This window comes from Adiantum capillus-veneris, chromosome 20, assembly GCF_014529385.1.
Source record: "Adiantum capillus-veneris isolate H3 chromosome 20, ASM1452938v2, whole genome shotgun sequence".
NCBI classification, from domain to species: Eukaryota; Viridiplantae; Streptophyta; class Polypodiopsida; order Polypodiales; family Pteridaceae; genus Adiantum; species Adiantum capillus-veneris.
Window position 1 is genome coordinate 63,914,337 of NC_140950.1, and position 9,880 is coordinate 63,924,216.

The 9,880-nt window shown below is 43.7% G+C and overlaps 1 pseudogene across 1 annotated transcript; it reads left to right on the plus strand.

The window, feature by feature from the left end:
• The first annotated feature begins 468 nt into the window (after positions 1-468).
• Positions 469-2,479, plus strand: LOC147432617 (ATP synthase subunit delta, chloroplastic-like; annotated as a pseudogene). The gene is made up of 2 exons (XR_015185458.1): positions 469-1,034; positions 1,130-2,479. The product of XR_015185458.1 is annotated as an ATP synthase subunit delta, chloroplastic-like (transcript).
• Positions 2,480-9,880: the final 7,401 nt, after the last annotated feature.

The following is a 9,880-nucleotide window of genomic DNA, read 5'->3' on the forward strand; positions in this document are numbered from 1 at the left end:
ACTCTAGGGTGGTATCTGCAGCACTGGCAGAACAGGGGTCTTCCGCCGTTTAGAGACTCTAGACGGGTAACAGGGTTGCTCTCTCTCTCTCTCTCTCTCTCTCTCTCTCTCTCTCTCTCTCTCTCGATGAGTCAATGGCCTCGAATCTCGGTGGGATGCACGCGCAACTGTCTGCACACGCATGGCCCCAAAGCACCTCATTTCAAAAAACATCCCCAATATTTTGTCACAAATTCCCAAAATGCCCTTCAATTTTTCCAAAATTCCCAAAATACCCATGGTCCCGTGATTAAATGTCTTGACATACAAAAAAGTTTCTAGCTTTTCATAAGAAGACTTGATTGTCTATTAATACTAGAATTGGATTGTTAAGTAGGCTCTCGAGATGTATTACTTCATTATTTTTAAACATAATATTTGCCCCTTTTTTGCATGCTAAGCACTCAAAACCGGATCTTAATTGTCAATCAAAAAGGAAGAGAGAGAGAGAGTGTCGCCGCCTATTGGCCATGTGGCCTTTGCAGGGTCATTCGTCCAATGTGGCCTGAGCGAAACTATACAATCATAGTGCCCACATGCTGCAGAACCACCTTCAATGGGCTGAGTGCTCAGACTAATGAGAGAGAGAGAGAGAGGGAGAGAGAGAGATACTTGGACTCCAATCTCCAGCCCTGCCAGTGTTTGGGAAAAATCATTTTTCCAAACTGATTTTTCCAAACATACAAAATTTCTTTCCTTGAATTTGCCAAGGGGAAATTTTTATAAAAAAAGGTTTATTTTTTGGGGTTTCACACTATTTTTCTCTTTTTCAGGCCATCGTCTTCTCCTGCCATCCTCTGCAAGCGGCCGATCGCAACATCAACAAGCCAGACAAAGTTCGCGTAGACCCCCAAGGGCTTGCACAGCCCATACACCCTCTCGATTGGCTCCTGCTTCCCGTTCTGTGAAACGCACCCCCTCCATTCCCTGGCCAGAAGGACCTTTGGCTCCTGAGCAGCATGTGGGAGCTCGCATCCATCATCGACTTCTTCAACGTAAGCACGAGAGAGAGAGAGAGAGAGAGAGAGAGAGAGAGAGAGGATCATTGCCGTCGATGCCCACACTCTACTATTTCTTGTTTGGCATCCAGCAAAACATTGTATGCTTTGCTAATATCTACTGAAGTCACGTCAATGAATTCATCAAAGAGCGCAGGAATTCTCATGTGGGCCAGGAGCCGAATGACTGACGGTAGGGAAACATGACTCAGAGATATGGCCATAGCCAGGATAGAAAAACACCGCTTGATCCCTTACACCAAGTATCGCCTTCCGAGCCCGAACAAGCTCATGAGGTAAAGCAACACTCTTTCCAAACCTCTTCCGTCCTGAGAACATCACCGCTTTAGTGCCCTGTTTACCAAGATTGGCCAACCTGACAAAGTAGTCCTCCCTTAAAAAACGCAGGAAAAACTTGCAGAAGGAAAATCAATGGAGGCGCTGCAGCAACGGGTTTCGGCAATGAATGTGAATGGGCAGCTTGCGGCCTGCATGAGGGCCGCGTCCCCCTGCTTCGTCTCATCTGCGTGTGCGCAATGAAGGTCTGAGGGCCAAGGTGCTGGAGCAGACGGGCGTTGTGGGTGATGGCAAGGGAGCAAGCCGTGCTTGCGTTGTGGCCATGGCTAAGTCTGCAGCACATTGTTATGCGAGCGCCCTTGCTGAAGTTTGGGGAAAGCGATGAAAATCTTGACTCCACTTTGCAGACCTTGAAAAGGTCAGCCCCTTTGCAAAGGATGAGCAATTCTGGAAGTTGTTTACTAGTCCTGTTGTCAAGGATGATGATACGAAGGCTGTCATCAAGACCCTTAGCAAGGAGGCGAACTTGACGACGTCCACTACTACGAACCTCCTTTATCTGCTCGACACCAAGAAGCACACCCTCATTCTCAGAGACCTCCTCAAAGAGTTTGAGGTCATCTACAACAAGCTCATTGATACGGAAGTCGCTCTGGTTACATCTGCTATCGAGATGGACAAGTCCCAACTCTCTCTCATTGGCAAGAAGGTGCAGAGTATGTCAGGATCCAAGAATGTCAAGCTCAAAAACATCATACACCCATCCATAATTGCTGGGTTTTTTTATTGTCAGGTTTGGTGAGGATGGATCCCGCCTTATGACATGAGTGTCAAAGGCCAACTTGAAAAGATTGCATCACAGATCGAATCAACAGATAAGGTTGCTGCTTTTTGATTTGCAATCCAGTTGTTTGTTAAATTATCTTTGTTAGTTTTCACTTTTGTGCAACTTGAAGGAGATTATTTTGCTTACCTCCAAAAGATAGAGAGAGAGAGAGAGAGAGAGAGAGAGAGAGAGAGAGAGAGAGAACATGAACGGGAGAGGCATTGAGGACGACGTACTCAACCCTAAAGAACGAGCAGTTTGAATAAATCTCTCTCTCTCTTTCTCTCTCTCTCTCTCTCTCTCTCTCTCTCTCTCTCTCTCTTGATCACTTCAGGCACACACACACACACACACTCACTTCAAGCGCACACCCACGCACGCACGCACACACACACACTTTTTGTGCTCTCTTGCCTTGTGTTTGCAAGGGAGGCTTGAAGCAAGGTCCCAGAGACTGGAACATTGTTACATGGTAAAATGCAAACATACTTTTGACTTAATACTGATATTACAGTTCTTTCAATTAGTGCTGAACATTAAGGTTGAACTCTCCCTTGATGAATTGGGGAGCGCTCTTCTGACACCTAACACATTGCTTGATACCATCCACATCACTTTTGGATTTTGCCACATTTGCATGGAAGGTAACAAGCATTTTACCTCCTTTCTAACAGAACTAAATACTAGAAACTTGTATGAGCATTGTGTGTGTGTTTTGAAGGTTGGACGAGTTAACCAGGCTTTGGATGCTATCCATGAGCTCAAGCAACATTTTAAACAGAGCATACATTCAGAAACTAATCAGGAGCATGTTGGCATGGCAGTAGCAAGAAAGGTAATGGCTGGTTGATGGAGCTTTTAGACTGCAACTAAGTCTTTTCACCATGTTTGTCTTGATTCTATTTACATAATGATTGTTATAGCTATTGTCTTGTCAGAGTAAAGAAGCAGAAGTTCTGGCTCGAAGAATTAAGATATGCTTACTAGAAGCCAGAATTCATGATTTGCAAGAAGTAGTAATGCACATCTCACCTGCATAAGATACGAATTTGTATTATGTCAGTCAATGTGAACTGGTAAAGAATTATAAATATGTTGATGATTCGTTGCACTTTTCAAGACGATTTTGGGGGTGTGGGAGTGTGTGAAAGAGGGGGTGCTGGTCGGCAGTGCAGCAGCAGCCAATGCTCAGCTCCAATAATCACTAGAGTTAGTCCAAAAATGGAGGTTTCTCACTTGCATTATTGCCCTTGCTATCCTCTACTATATAGTCGCATCAGTTAACATGAAATGCATTGTTAAGACAAAGTTTTCCAGGTGTGGGTATCAAGGAGTCTTCTGAATATCAACTTGCCCAAGACAGTTTTGTAAAGCTTACATAGGTCTAAGTCCCATGTCTGCATTCTTAACACTTTGGTCTAGTAAAGTGTAGGATGCTCGTTCTCTAGTAGCTTATGAGCCGACCATAACTGTGTATGCTCTAGGCTATGATGCAGGATAAGTAGGCCACTAAGGTAGCAACTGCAAAGGAAGAGATTGATCAGCAGGGGCTTGTTCGAATGTAGGCCACAGATGGCCGTTGGATTTCCCCTCGACGAGGCGGATTACAAGAGGATGCGAGGCACGTAAAGTGTGCTGATTACAAGAGGGTGCGAGATATGTCGGCATGAGTGGAACAGCATGTTTGGGCAGTCTATGGATGGCCGATGGGTTCCCCCTCGACAAAGCGGGTTGTCCACCGAGTGGGAGCACAACATGAGTGCGCATGAGAATAGCCAGGGTAGTAGAGACCAGATCACTACGACAGGGCGATGCAATGAAAAGGGTGGTAGAAGGTGGTTTTTGCAAACCAGGTGTGGTGGTGTCACAAAGTGATGACGTGGCTACGGACAACAGAAACGCTAATTTCTACCAAAAACCCTAAAATTCCTACAAACCCTAATTTTTTTGCCAAAAACCCTAATTTTTGGAAATCACGGAGGCTGAAAAATATATATATATATTATTTTTTATATTTTAATGATGAGCCATGCAAATCTTGCTTCTTCTCTATGCAATGAGAAAGAAAGAGAGAATGCTTTTGCTTTCAAGTTTTGACTCTCTGTGAGAGAGAGAGAGAAGTTGCTTTTGATTTTAAGCTTTTGGGGCTCTGCTTTTGGGCATCCCTTGTAACCTTTAAATTAGTGGTGAGGACCTCACTTCTCAGAGCATCTGGATGCAGAGTCTAAGAGTGAAACCCTAGCCACTCTCTTGTACTTTGATCTGATTAATATAAAAAGAAATACCGAAAGGGGCGCCAGTCTTTGGGGCCAATATCTCTAGGCACGGAACTCCGCCGGGCCAGTGCAAATTTATTGTGATCTGTGAATTGTTTTGAAGTGGTTATTTGGTGGTGTCGCGGTTGATTCTTGACTTGGAGTGTCCAAGTCTGTTACAGTGGTATCAGAGCACGGCCGATTTCTCTTCTACGGGAAATCCGATCCCCAATATTCTTTTTTGCGGCACCTATGGCTTCACACAAGGATCAATCGACTCCCTCTGCATCTGGAGATCCGGGCTGGGATCACAACGAGGATTCAGATAGAGAGTATGGCCCGCCTCGGCCTACTCAAGCGGAGTAAAGAGAGATGAAGCGTCCTCAATTGATCGGCGATGCAACAAAGATGATGCTCAGTTTTGCGAAGGATCCGAAATTGGCAAAATATATGAGCGAGACTTCTTTTTCAGGAAGTGCATGCGCAGTGGCAGAAAACCACTACACCACCCCCGAAATCTACTTTCAACAAACCTTCCGATCCCAAACAATATTCAGAGAAGGAACTAGAAGAGGTGGTTGATGCACAGATTGTTCAGCTTTTTGACGCAAGAAGAAAGCCAAAAAGCATGGCAAAAAGCAAAAGAAAAGCATTGACTTTCCAGGATATTTAGGTCGTCAGTCGACTTTTGACAAGGCAAAGAAACGGAAGAAGCGTGTTCGATTTGAAGGAGTACCCAGTTCTTCTTCTTCTTCTTCATCTGACAGTTCTTCTAGCTCTTCAGATTCGAGCGAAGAAGATAGAAAAGGTAAAAAGCGAAGCAAGAAACAAATCTTCGGAAAGGGCAAGAAAAAGGCAAAGAAGGCTAAATCTCGCCCAGAGACTGACAATTCTACTGAGGACTCGTCTACAGACAGCTCAGATTTCGATGATGGAAACTTTTATGCGAACAACAAGAACTTTTACAAAGCCAACCAGTATGACTTTCTTGAAGATAAAAGCAAGAAAGTTCGAGAGTTTAACGAAGGTGGCCACTCGATCAAGTTTGATACTTTCTCAGGATACTCAGATGCTTCGAAGGCTTTATCTTTTATACGGCAGTTTGACATCGCTTTCGCGGGAGGACGCTATTTAGAGCACTCCAAGATTCGGAGAGCTACCTCTTACTTTAAGGGGAATGCTCGTACTTGGTGGTCCACTCTTCTTTTAAACAAGACTGCACCAGTTAAATGGCTGAAATTTAAGAAGCTTTTTATTTCTTCTTGGTTGACGTAAGAATATGAACGAGATGTACAAGCTGCTTGGAACCATCTTCGGATGACCAAGAAAGATACAATCGATGCTTGTTGTGAAAGATTCTGGAGCTTTTTTTCTACCCGCCTCTTCATTTAACAAGATCTCATTCAGAGAACAGATTGAGCGGTTTACCTTGGGTCTACTTACAGAGATCCGAGATCACTGCTTGGAATAGAAGTCAGCTTCTATTCAGGAGTTGATGAGTCATGAGAAGTGGGGCTTTGCCATTCACTCTAGCAATCTGACCTACCCCACAGATGAGGCCATGACACAATGAGCCGAATAGACTCTGGGAATGAAAGTAGAAGGAAAAAGAGCAACCCAGAGAAAAAGGATGCACGACCAAAGCTTACTCCTGAGGAGAGAGCTCGCTTCATTAGAGAGGGGAAGTGCTTTGGATGCGGGGAACATGGACATATCTCCGCGAAGTGCCCTAAAAAGGCACAGAAAGAACAGAATGATAAGAACGACGAGGCCTGAGAGTTCGAGAGCAGCTGAGGAACGTGGCAGAAAAGGTAGATAGAAAAGCAGAACTGGTACCACATGGCGTGGGACTTGCACCGAATCAAATGAATGAAAGTACAAACTTTGCCGTTAGTGATATTAACAATTTTGGTGTGATAGTGTTGTATTAACTCAATAAAGAATGTACTTAATCTCAATCTGGATGTGTGACATCATAGCGTTAAAGATTTTAAGATCGTTGGTTTCTTTTACATGTAGTTACAAATTATATAGTCTCAATTTCCCACATGGTCATATGGCTTGACTGGGTGTGTTATCTTGAGCTATAGTTTCTTGCCAAGACACGTCTAACATATCTTGAGTCTATGTGTCACACATACACAATGTTATTATTTTGTATATAATTACAAATATAGACATGTCTAGCATACCTTTGGTCTATGTGTCACACATACACAATGTCTTTAATTTGAATATAATTACAAATATAGTCTCAATTTGTCACATGGTCATATGGCTTGACTGGGTGTGCCATCTTGAGTTATCGATTTTTACCTTCAGTTCTTCTAGCTATCCATATGGCTTGACTGGGTCTCTTGAGCTATCCATTCTTACCAAATGTGTAGTTGTGCCTCTTTTTACGATAAAAAGCGTCAAAGATTTTAAGATCGTTAGTCTCTTTGCATGTAGTTACAAATTCTATAGTCTCAATTTCCCACATGGTCATATGGCTTGACCGGGTGTGTTATCTTGAGCTATAGTTTCTTGCCAAGACACGTCTAGCATACCTTGGTGTTAGATGCAGCGGAATGAATGTTTGCGCTTTGCTCAAGATGAGTGCTCCGAACTGTGCTCAAGGTTCCTTTTGTTCTTATGGAAGGTAGAGCCTTCCGTTCTTAATGAGAGAATGCTATGATCACAAACAAAGTGAAAGGACACTGTACGTGCAAATGTATGAGACTGAGAGATAGAGAGAGGAGGGATACGACACCAGAGACGTCGTAAAACCCTCCTCCGAAGGCTCCACTCTCGTCGGCGAGAGTGGTCTACTTATGATTGCACAAACCGGTACAAACGGTATGCATGAGATTGATGCAAGTCTAGGCTATGTTGACGATTCCGACGGGGATGACGAGGCCGACACTAGGGCTAAAATCTGCAATCTTTCTACTGTTGTCCAAAAACGCTATGGGTTGAAATGTGTGACTAGTCCAAAAACGCTGATTCGGGGACTGTTTCTGTGGTCTTTGACGCTGAAAATCTGCAGGTTTAGGGCTGAAAACTGAGGTTTCTTTAGGCTGAAAACTGATGGTCTTTCCGGGCTGAATCTGCTACTCTTTTAGGGGCTGAACTTGCAGGTACTTCATGGCTGAAAAATGCTGCAGGCTGAGGTCATAAAGTCTAAAAACGCTAGGCCAAAACTGATGTCAATGATGGCTTTTACTAACGCTAGGATTGAGATATTCTGGTGGCGGTGAAGATCCAATGCAAAAATGCCAGGCTGAGACTTGCTTGGCGATGGTTGCTGATGCAAACGTTAGGGCAAGGTTCTGATGAAGAAAACGCTAGCATGGGGGAAGGTTTTTCTTGCTTGGAGGGACAAACCGCCAAGGGGTCTTGCTGAGAATTTGCCTGTCGAGCTTGGCTCATGTTGTCTCTTTTTCCATTTAGTGCTAGTGTAGGTTTGCTTATATACAAACTTACTCAATTTGCCCTACCTACTTTCAAACAAAAGTCACTTAAAAATAATAAGTGAAAAATATCAAAAATAGGTAAAATAGGCTAAATGCGCTCGAAAATTCCCCTGAAGGATTCTGATGGAGATTGATGGGAATGCTTATGATCATGCTATGTGCAACCAGAGGATATACATCTACACTAAGTGACTGGGCATGAACGGTCTACGAATAGACTCACAAAAGTGCCAGATCACTTCTAATCTAGACTGACTGGACCGACTGAACCCTTGTTGTGCTGTAGCTTGTCCACGGACACATGGGGTTGGATGTGTCAAGTGACCATCCCCTCCTTTTCAAAGTGAGGTACTGGTACCGAACTGTATGGCGTCAAGGGAGATCACCAATAGCATCCGAAATCTTGGAAGGGACTCTTCACCGGCCTACTCTGATGTGTGGGTCGTGCTGTACTTGAACTTCATAAAGGTCTACAACGCTTGCTTCTTTGGGCCGCACCGAAAGTGACACAAAGTCTTTTGTGGCTCCTTCAATGCTTCAACTTCGTTGAGAGTCATGCTTCTTTCTTCTTCAAGAATCTCCATGGCTGAAAATTCGTGAAACCATTTCCAACGCAAAATCATGAACATACCTATTCTATGTAAAGTGACTGGAAAAAATCTGGTCTTTCTCAAAAACTATGCATGCAATGTAGATGAACAAAGAGAGGAGTGCCAAACCGTTCACCACACACACGCAAACAATGAGATCGAATCTTTTGCTTTTGATCTAAAGCAATCGGCTGTGGCAATTCACAACGGAAATGCTCATGCTTGGTGCTCATCCTTTCATGTGCTCTTTCTACAACTGTGTCATGCCAAGGAAGAGACATGGAATGTAACTTCCTTGAATGCATACTTTTCAGATCAACGTACAATATGTCATGCCTAGGAAAAGGGATCACATAAAGACGTTGACTAAAATACAGGAAACGATCACGAATAAAACACTCGATCAATGCGTGCGTACTAATCATGCGAACACATAATACTTCCTGTGAGGGTTCATTTGTCCTAAGCTTGAGAGCCAAGATCAGTTCTTCCTGAAGGGGCTCTTTGGACCTAGGCTGGAGAGCCAAGATCGATCCTTCGTGATTGATCGAATCTGCAACGAGGTTAGCTTCGCTAGAAAAAGCATCAACAACTAATTCATCATGCTTGTGAACAATCATGCCATCTTCATGCAAATCATCATGCTTGTGAGAAATCACATCTTGATCATGCAAATCATCATGCTTGTGATTGTCATCCAAATCATCATGCAAATCATTGGCATCCAAATCATCATGCTTATCATTGTCCTTCAAATCATCATGCAAATCATTATCGTTTAATTTATCATGCTTCTCATAATCATGCAAATCCTGTGTGTCATGCTTTGGAGAAGAAGAGACGAAGAGAGTCTCCTTTTCCCAAATCTCTTGCATCTGTGCCTGAACTTGAGAAAAGAGTCGCAAGAACTCTTTCATGTGTTGGTCGCTCTTTTCTTTGATGGCTTTGTTCGCGTGATCAAATTCAGCTTGTCTTGCTTTGTTCTCGCGATCAAATTTGGCTTGACTTTCTTTTTCTTCCAAGTCGTACTGACGGTCTATGTCTTCCATTCTTGCATCGTATTCACGATCTATGGCTGCCCATCTTTCTTCATAGTCACGATCTATGGCTACCTTCTTTCTTCATAGGCCTTTCTTTTTGCTTCTCTCTCTTGGTCCAGCTCCTCCATAGGAGTTAACGCAATCCTTGACATAGATGGAGAAGGGGGAGGGTCGGAAAAACCTCCTGGTGGGGAAAATTCTTCTTCGCCTCTCTCACGCTCATCACCTCCAAGCAAAGTATCCATTCTGCTTTGAGTGATGACCATTCTGAAGTCGTAGGTTCTTGTGGTCTTGGGTTCTTAAGTTCACGAGGAACTTGGGTTCTTGCGGGTCTTGAGGTTCTTGGGTTCTTGAGGGTTTTCTTTCGCTTGCAATCTGTG